Raw genomic sequence first — 9,474 nt, 5'->3', positions numbered from 1 at the left:
ATTGGGTATGTGGAGGACTGACTATAAACTATACACAGATTTTCAGGTGTGCAGAGGATGAGAGCCCCTAACCCCTGCATTAGTGTGATGTCACACAATTAGTGTGATGTCACACAATTAGTATGATAACTGCTGGGAAGGAGGTAAAGATGGGCTGCTGCGGGAAGAAGGAGGGGAGATACCTAGCCCAGAGGGCAATGAGGATGAATGGAGGGTTTCCTGGAAAGAGGACTCACAGGCTGACTCCTGGAAGGAAGAGCAGGAGCTAACCTAGTGAATGGGGTGAAGGGGAAGAGGGGGCATAAGGGGCATAGGGAGCAGGATATGGATGGGAATGGCCTGGAGACAGACAGCGAGAGTCCTTTGGGCAAGAGTCCTGTGGGAAGTTCACTGAGGCTGGTGTTCAGGCTGCAGAGTTGGGCCCCAGGGTGCATCAGGAAGACCCTTAAATGCTCTCTCAGGGAGTTGGAACTTTATGATGGTATTGAGGACCCCCAGGTGCTTAGCTGCCTTTCTACCCAAGGAAAAATGAAAAGCCATCCAAGAAAGGAAGTTGTATACTGTTTAACTCATCGTTGAACAATAAATACATAGTCTTAATAACATAAACATTAAATAATTAGTTAAGCAGAAATGTAAGATATTGGAAGGATGGGGGACAGGGATGACAGCTCCCTTAATGGGAAATAGCCATACATTATATGGAAAGATAAATGTAAATATCAGAATAGCTCAAATTGTTGAAAGTGGCTGCTTCTGGAGAATGAAGAATGAGGAAGGGTGGGAGATGGTACTCCAGTTGTACTACTAGACTTGTAATATTTAACTTTGTAAATACACTTTTTAGACAATTATGTACCTATATTAATACATATATATATATTTTTTAAATGTGTCAACCCCAGCCTCAACACTTAATAACTGAGTGACGAGGGCCAAATGTTTATCCCCTATGTGGCTTAGTTTCTTCACCTGTAAAATGGGATTATAACACTATCTTGCTGGGTTATTATGAAGATTAAAGGATATACGTAAAGTGCCTAACACTCTGTCTGGAGCTTAGTAGAAACTCAATAAATGGTAGGTATTTTCATTTTTAATAACAGATGGAAAAGAGAACTAAAATGCCTGTTTAAAAGGCCTGGACACAAGCCTTCTATATTATATACACCTCTGATCACTGGAACACATCCTCTTATTTAATAAAAGCATGACTGTATTCATAAATTATGGAAGAGAGAGAAATTATAATTTTGATATCAGAAACCAAAAACTAGTTAAATGTTTCAAAATCTGGAGGTGTACTCAACCTTGAAAAAAATATTTGCTGAAACAAAAAGATAAAATAATGTCTTTTGGTGTATATATGTCAGTCCCAATCTCCCAATTCATCATGCCCTCACCCCCGCCGCTTCCCCCGCTTGGTGTCCATACATTTGTTCTCTACATCTGTGTCTCTATTTCATATACACTAATATGTATAAAATGGATAACTAATAAGAACCTGCTGTACAAAAAAATAAATAAAATTAAATTAAAAAAATAATACTGTCTTTTGGGGAATCAGAAAACAGGGATTTGTGAAAACTTTGTCTGATTTGCATGTACTTTTAAAATAGAAAGTTAACCCAGGATGATACAGGTGACAGTAATAGATTTACAGTGAAATTTAGTTTCCCTGCGCTGTCTAGCTACTAGGGTTGTAGTCCCTTTCATCTCTCAGATCCTCAGATTTCCCGATTCTATACCAAGGGGTCAAATTAAAAGGTCTCTAAAGCCTGGTCCCAAACTCTAGGGTTCTGAGAATTCTTGATTATGTGCTTTTGCCTAGGGACGTGGCAATAAACATCCGACTGAGGTTTCCCACTAGGCTCCTAACACGGATGCAGTTTCTTAACCTATCTCTACCTAAAACTGTTTCCGAGTCAATAGCCCTTGGATTGGATCTCAAGCCCCACGTCCGACACCCGCCCTATAGCGGGAAATCCAAGCTGCCGGGGCGGCCACCCCCCCCCCGGAATAGGAACTACAACTCCCAGGGTCTCCCGGGGCGGGGGGCGCCCACTCGGATTGGCCAGGGTTGCGTGACGCTCAGTGTTTTGGCCCGGGCGGTCACATGTTTCCTTTGTTGTGAGGTGCGAAGGGACTGGTGGCTCGAGGAGACGCCGGCGCAGGAGACAGCGCTTCGCCGCCGGAAGCTAAGGTACGGCGGGGGCCGCCTCCAGCCTTCGCTGAGAGGTACCTGGGGATGACAGCTCCGGGACCGGCCGAAAGGCGAGGAACCGGCCAGAGCCAGGGGCGGAGGAGCGGCCGAGGTCTTGACCACGGGGATGTCTGCAGGAGGGAAGCCTGCGGCGGTCGGCCTCTCGGAGCCAGAGGAGGGGTCCGAGGAGAGATTGCGGGTGGGGCTGCAGGGCCCCTGTTTGGGGCGAGAGGTCTCCGGGGCTCCCCTGGGGGTTGTCAGCCCCGGTTCCGCAACCACACTCTGAAAGGAAGGGCACCCCCAACTCCTGACACTACCGCCCCGGAACCGCGGCGCTGCTGGCGCACCCGCCGGGGGCGGGTTGGGAGGGGCATGGCCGCCGGGGCGGGGGGTAGCAGGTACGGGTCACCCTGGGGGACGGGGAGCAGCTGGCGGACAGGGCTGGGGAGAGGGGTCCCGCATTTTGCCGATGGGCTTCGAACGGAACGTCGCTTTTTTAATCGAAGGTAGCGCTGAGAATGCGAAGGTCTGAAATCAAAGCTTCCCGCTTGGTGGGGGCGACAGTTTGATCCTAACAGGGAGGACTGACGGGTCAAGTTAGGTCCCAGGGCTGCAGGCTAGAGAATCCCCATTAAAGCAGTTGCGAAATGTGCTCGGCGCCGTCACCTGACCGTTACCCCCGCCCTCACCGCCAGCGAGCCTTTGTTTACCACCGCTCGCCTGGGGGCCCGCTCCGGGAGCCGGGCCCTAGAAAGAAGGTCCCCCGGAAGTGGGCGCGGGCGGGGGAGCGGGCGTTCCGCCGGCGGAGTCCCCGCCTAATCTCCCCTTCCCACCACTCCAGGCCTCGGTTTCTTAATTTAGTTCCTAATGGCCCCGCCCCCAGGTTCTGGACACTCGGGGCGAAGACTGTTAACGCGGCGGGGATTGGGGCCCTGCGGGTGCTTTCGGGCGGAACGACTGGGCGAGTTCCGAGTGTTTATTGGTGGGTGTCTTGTCGCGAGGTGGACTTGCCCAGGCAGTTCTTCCCCGCCCCCTTGAAGGTGATCTGGAGGACACGCGAGAGCGCGCGCTCGCCTCTTGTGCAGCTGCGACCCGAGCGGAGCATCTGGCGGCGCGCGCTGCCGAGCCGGGGGACTCGGGAGCTAAGCCCAGCTGACCCGCTATCCTTTGGTAGCTGCCGCGGCTTCTGCCTCAGCCTGTTCTGGGGCCCGCGGAGGACCGGAAAATTATCCCTCTTTAACTCCTGTCGCCCTGTCTACCCAGATGGTGGGAAGAAAGCCATCAGGCGAATTAGTTCCTGCCTGTTCTGTAAACAGGGTTTAAATAGCTAAATAAGGACCGTAAAGCCACATTTTAGAGTGCCTCACAGTCACTCCTGAGGCAGCGAGCTTTCGCAGTTAATGTTAGTGGATTTTAATGATTAATCACTTGCTCTCTTGAACAGCTTTTTAAAAATCATCTCTTAGTATTTGCAGCTACAGACTGTTTATGTCCACCGGCGAGGTTGGTTTTTGTCAAATACGTAAAATAGATGAAAAATCTGCTTGCTGTCGACTAAGATGTAAAATTAGAATTCTATTTTTTAAAAAAATAACTTGAGGATATCCTCCCCCCCGCCCCCCCAAAAAAGTTAAGATTCTTCTATACCCCGGTTTAGATGAGTTGTTTCCTTGTTTGGGGGATTATAGCTCACTCTTCTATGATGACAGTAATAAAATCTACAAGAACAATCATTTTAGCCACAGTGTGTTGAAGATGCGGTTTTCCTAATCTGTGATTTAATAGGTAACTTGGGTTTTATCAGATTTTATTTTCCTATAAATCTGTAGGAATTCACCCAAGACAGTGCATTTCTGTAGGAGGTAGATTGAGCGCCCTGAGTGAAGCAGGAATTGACTATGAACAGTTCTCATTGTATGCATTCTTAATTTATTTTTAAAATTCAAGTTGGGATGACTATGCCCGAAGGAGCAGCTTCTGTGATCCTGAACTGCCTCATCTCTTGTGCATTGAAGGCATTTAACATTTCTAAATAAGTACAAGTTGCAAACCTCTAACCTTTGTAAAAAATAAAACCACCACTCATAAGCCTGCTTATCCAGACAAAGCCTGCTTATCCAGACAAAGCCTGTTTAGTCTCTAAACAGGAAGAAGAAATAATATTCTGAGTTGGGGTTTACTATCAGCTTTAATTTAAACTTTCTTGGCTTTTGTCCAAGTTGCTAAAACCTTAATGCTTTTTCAGAAAACTTTGTATTAGTTTCTTTGTTTTTCTGCCATTTTATTAAAACCCAAAGGTCAAGCCTGTGAAAAACAAATACTATTCATTAAATGAGGGACTGCAGTTATTTTTTTGTATATACTCCTTTTTTAAAAAAATATTTATTTATTTGGCTGCACCAGGTCTTAGTTGCAGCACGGGGGGATCTCTTAGTTGCAGCATGCGGGATCTCGTTTCCTGACCAGGGATCGAAATCTGGCCCCCTGCATTGGGAGCGCAGAGTCTTAACCACTGGACCACCAGAGAAGTCCCTGTATGTACTTTTTTCTTACCTAGGAATTTGGGACATCCTTTTTCAATAAATATTTAGGTATGGATTGTATAAAAAATGTAAATAAAATATCCTAGTATATCCTCATAAGTATATGAAATATATAAGCATATATATTTTGTATGATTCTATTTCTGTTGTGACTGAAACAAAGAGTATGTGGCCATTTAACAACTGTTGATATTTTAAAACCCTATTCTTTCTCCTATTAAAAACAATAGTTAGGGGCTTCCCTGGTGGCGCAGTGATTGGGAGTCCGCCTGCCGATGCAGGGGACACGGGTTCGTGCCCCGGTCCGGGAGGATCCGGCATGCCGCGGAGCGGCTGGGCCCGTGAGCCATAGCCGCTGACCCTGCGCGTCTGGAGCCTGTGCTCCGCAATGGGAGAGGCCACAACAGTGAGAGGCCCGTGTACCGCAAAAAACAAACAAACAAACAATAGCTAAACTAGCTTTTTTAAATTAAAGTTTGTCACTCTGCCTAAATTCATCACCCAGGGGCTACAATATTTCAGCATTTGGCACATCTTAAAGTCTGCTAAATTGATGTATAAAAGTCATTAGGCTTTGCTCTTTACTCAGTGCTTTCTAAAACTTACTTCTGTAAATAATTTGTATCACCACTAAGGTAAATAAAAATCACTGACTTCAAAGTGCTTTTATCCATAGAGAGGTCACGAAAAATGTTGGATCTCAAACTTGTTCAAGTGGCAGAGTACTGGGTCATGTCCTTGCAGATTTAATTAATTCTAATAAGAGAACCAAAAACAATTTTTAAAAAAAAATTATTTATTTTGTTTATTTTTATTTTTGGCTGCGTTGGGTCTTCGTTGCTGCGCGCGGGCTTTCTCTAGTCGCGGCAAGCGGGGGCTACTCTTCGTTGCCATGCTCAGGCTTCTCATTGCGGTGGCTTCACATTGTGGAGCACAGGCTCTAGGTGTGCGGGCTTCGGTAGTTGTGGCACGTGAGCTTCAGTAGTTGTGGCTCGTGGGCTCTAGAGCACAGGTTCAGTAGTTGTGGCACATGGGCTTAGTTGCTCTGCGACATGTGGGATCTTCCCGGACCAGGGCTCGAACCCGTGTCCCCTGCATTGGCAGGTGGATTCTTAACCACTGAATCACCAGGGAAGCCCCCAAAAACAATTTCGCTAAAAGAAAAGATAACTATATATCTACAGGTCTTAAGATTTTAAAATAAAACAATGCATTAGATATCTTCTAGCAAGATAAAACCAAGGACATTAAGTTTACATGTCAAGTAGGTTCAGTAGGACAGCTTTATATCAAGTATGATGATTAACAATTTTTTTTCCTTCCTTTGGGGGTTGGGGAATATTAGTAGCCAAAAGTTTTAAAGCAAGGGAGCGAAACAGTGAATGGATAAGTTCAATTTTTTTGTTCTGTGATTTGGGAGAAGACAGTATTCTTTTTTCAGTTATAGAACCATAATTGTTTAGTCTGACACATTGCTTAAGAACTCCTGAATTTTTCATCATCAGATACCTCTTATTTCTCTTTCTCTCATTAATCAAAGTAATAATGTATTGACTATTTCAGGTTCATGTAAACAAGGGATAATCACTTGCTATAATTCTAGACAAAGAAATTTAAGGGTTTTTTTTGGTTTCTGATATCTTATGGTGAGTAAGTATGTTATTGGTGGTTTCATTAAGAAAAAGAGAAATGTTGAAAATAACAGCTTGAAGACTGGACTTTAGGTGTTGCATTTGTAAAATTTGGTTCAGGAACCACTACTCCAAGAGTAAAGGTTTAAATTGAAGAGTATAAATTTACAACTTTTAAAAAGTGGTCATTAAATAGAATGGTTCAAATAAATTAGCGTTTGAGAAAATGTGGTGAAAAAAACTGCTTGGTTTCAGATACTTCCATGTTAAATATTTCCTAGTTATTTTTAAATAATAGATTTACTATGTTACAGTGTTTTCTGACTTTCCTTCTGTTGAGTTACTGTATATCTTTAAAGATAAAACTCTTAATTCTTTAGTAATTTTGCTGTTTCTGCTATGTTGTTCTTCATTCAAAGTTCAATTTGAGAAAATGGAGTAGTAGTGTGGAGCATAGCATGTAGCAATTCATTACTGCAAGTTGCAGGGACCATGTTAGTCAAAATGTTGTTAGTTTCCTTTACCATCTGGTGTTTATTAGTCTTTGTAAACCCCTCACTAATCCATGCTATCTTAAGGCTAATAGTAACTTGTTTCTTTGTATAGGGGTCCTGCATGCTAAAGGAAAAATAAGCTTGATTGCAGTTCTACACTCTAAAATCAATTCTGATACTATATAACACCTTTGGACCTCCTACACTGACCTCCTTGGTCCCTAGCCCTTACTGATTAGGTTGGTAAGTATTACCTAAAAACCCTGCAGAAAATGCCCGGGTGAGTTGCCTTGCCCTTCTACTCCTTAAGGTATAATTCTAGACTAGATCAGTCATGAGAGAATGTATTCCCATTTGCACTCCAGCAGAAAAACAATTTGTGTTTTCTGCTAGAGAAACACTGAGAATTTGAATCTATTGTAGTATCAATCTTTGAGTTCTTGTTTGATTCTAATCTTAACCAACCCCACAGCATCTAAAATTGGATCTGAATCCAATATTCACCACCCCAGTGGCAGACAGGGGGTAGGCTTTCTAGAATTGTTTCTTGAATTGACTTGAATCCCTACATTGGCTCAGGATCTTATTGTCTTATTGGGGGAAAAACTTACTTAGCTAGGACTAACAGTCCCCTAATTTGACCAAGTTGAAATATTCTTTACCAAGATATACACAAGTTAGATTGACTTTTGCAAATAAGGAAACAAGCAAGATAACATTCACTTCGCAATCAAACAATAATCAGGGTATAGAGATGTGTGTTTGTGTATACATGTAGAAAAAAATCAGTAGTCCATATCTTGGTTTTCTGGATCCACTTTTGAATTTGTCTAAACTTGTTAAGAATTTATGAGTTCTATTTATAGATATCTAGGCCAGAAACCAGAATCACTTGTGCTTAAATACTGTTGGTATTCTGTGTACAGTTCAAGGTTCCAGTATTCTCTCTTAAGCATTCCTCTCTTCCCCTTCCAACAACAACAATGAAAAATTGTGCTGAATTTGTTGGTTTCTACAGGTACTAAAGTCTATAAGGATCAAAAAAGCAGAAGAAATATGCATTTATATACTAAAAGATTTAACATAATTACTTGATAAGCATGGTGATTCTATATGGATAATCTAGATAACTAAGAATTAAAAACTGAAATGTTTTTTCCTGAATTACCCAGAATACTTGAGATTTTGTCATTGCTTTCATAGTTATATAAAATATATAATGACTAAACTGTTTGCTTTGGGTAGTATTGATAGACCAACTCAGAATTATTTAATGACCCCAAACTCAGATGAAACATTAGTTACCAGACATTCTTCAAATATCCAGTGCAGAGTTATCATAGGATATGTTTCCTCATCTCAATTCCACCGTTAGCTTGATGTTGACATGAATATTTGTTTACTCATCTTTCACTCAAGAAACCTTACTGCAGGATAAAATTGTCAAGTAAGGAAGTTGATAAATAAGGAAACTATTTTAGATATAGCATAAAGTTATTAATTTGCTTTAAGGATTATTCAGGATTGGTTTTCCTATGCAGAAGTTAACTTCCAGTCACAAACTGAAATCTACTAAAACCTTCTTTCAATATATTAGTAAATAACACCAATGATACACAAAGTGATTACTATCTGATTTATGTGTTGCTGTTTTCCATTTATTTTAGGTGTGGAAAAACTGGGGCTTTGATCAAGCAAATGCTAAAAAGGTATTATATTTATAACGTTTATAAACTCTCTAAGCATTGTTATTAGAAAATGTAAATCATTTTCCTTCAACCAGGGGTCACAGACCATCAGAGTAACAGGGAACAATTCTATCCTCAAGATCAGATAGGAAGGCAGCATCACAGACTTTTCTGTTACCAAATAAACTTCTTTTTTTTTTAAAATAAATTTATTTATTTTTGGATGTGTTGGGTCTTCGTTGCTGCATGCGAGCTTTCTCTAGTTGAGAGCGCAGGCTCAGTGGTTGTGGCTCATGGGCTTAGTTGCTCCGTGGCATGAGGGATCTTCCCGGAACAGGGCTCAAACCCAACCCATGTCCCCTGCATTGGCAGGCGGCTTCGTAACCACTGTGCCACCAGGGAAGCCCCCAGATAAACTGTTTACACACTCCTTTCTACTCCTTCCGAATATCCTCAGTCCCTATTCTACCGTTTCTCCAGTCCAAAAGACACTAAAATAAGTTATCTCCCTTCATTTTTCTGGGACATAGGCCAAAAACAGGTAATTTTTAAATCTACCTAGCAATCTGAAACTAGGTCTACAACATTTATGAGTTCTGTAGTTGGAAATAAACTCTAGAGTACTCTTAACCAGAAGAATCTTTCTCTTAAAATTCTTCCTTTCAAGTGAGAGTTTAGTTCCAAGAATAAAGCTCCTGAAAGAAATGAGAGAAAGAAAGGGATACTACCTTTTCTAGACAAATTATGTGTCTTTGGCAGTCAGTCATTGAGAGTCCAGTCACCCTTGCATCCACTAACTCATGTAGGTATTATTTTCAGCCATTATATTTCTTGGGAACAAACATTGTCGTCATGTTTTGCCTACTTATTTACTACTTTTTCCTGATGGGAATAATGATGCTTTGATATTTGCTA

At 42.2% G+C, this 9,474-nt stretch overlaps 1 protein-coding gene across 6 annotated transcripts in view; it reads left to right on the top strand.

Annotated features, from left to right (window-relative positions):
• The first annotated feature begins 2,082 nt into the window (after positions 1-2,082).
• The window catches only part of KLHL24 (kelch like family member 24), a 39,407-nt gene continuing 32,015 nt past the window's right edge, over positions 2,083-9,474 (top strand). For 2 of the 6 annotated variants that reach the window (XM_027110740.1, XM_027110729.1), the window contains exons 1-3: positions 2,083-2,203; positions 6,984-7,114; positions 8,539-8,580. The gene's annotated coding sequence lies outside the window, so the exon portion shown is untranslated. Of the gene's footprint in view, positions 2,204-2,263; positions 2,403-4,718; positions 4,738-6,983; positions 7,115-8,538; positions 8,581-9,474 lie in introns of those variants that run through there. The other 4 variants (XM_027110709.1, XM_027110716.1, XM_027110722.1 and 1 more) reach the window with 4 other exon arrangements.

Source organism: Aethalodelphis obliquidens, unplaced genomic scaffold (assembly GCF_003676395.1).
Source record: "Aethalodelphis obliquidens isolate GAN/ISIS:26980383/991018 unplaced genomic scaffold, ASM367639v1 scaffold1, whole genome shotgun sequence".
In the NCBI taxonomy this organism is placed as follows: Eukaryota; Metazoa; Chordata; class Mammalia; order Artiodactyla; family Delphinidae; genus Aethalodelphis; species Aethalodelphis obliquidens.
The sequence above is the reverse complement of the archived record's forward strand: the minus strand, read 5'-3'. Positions and strand labels throughout refer to the sequence as shown.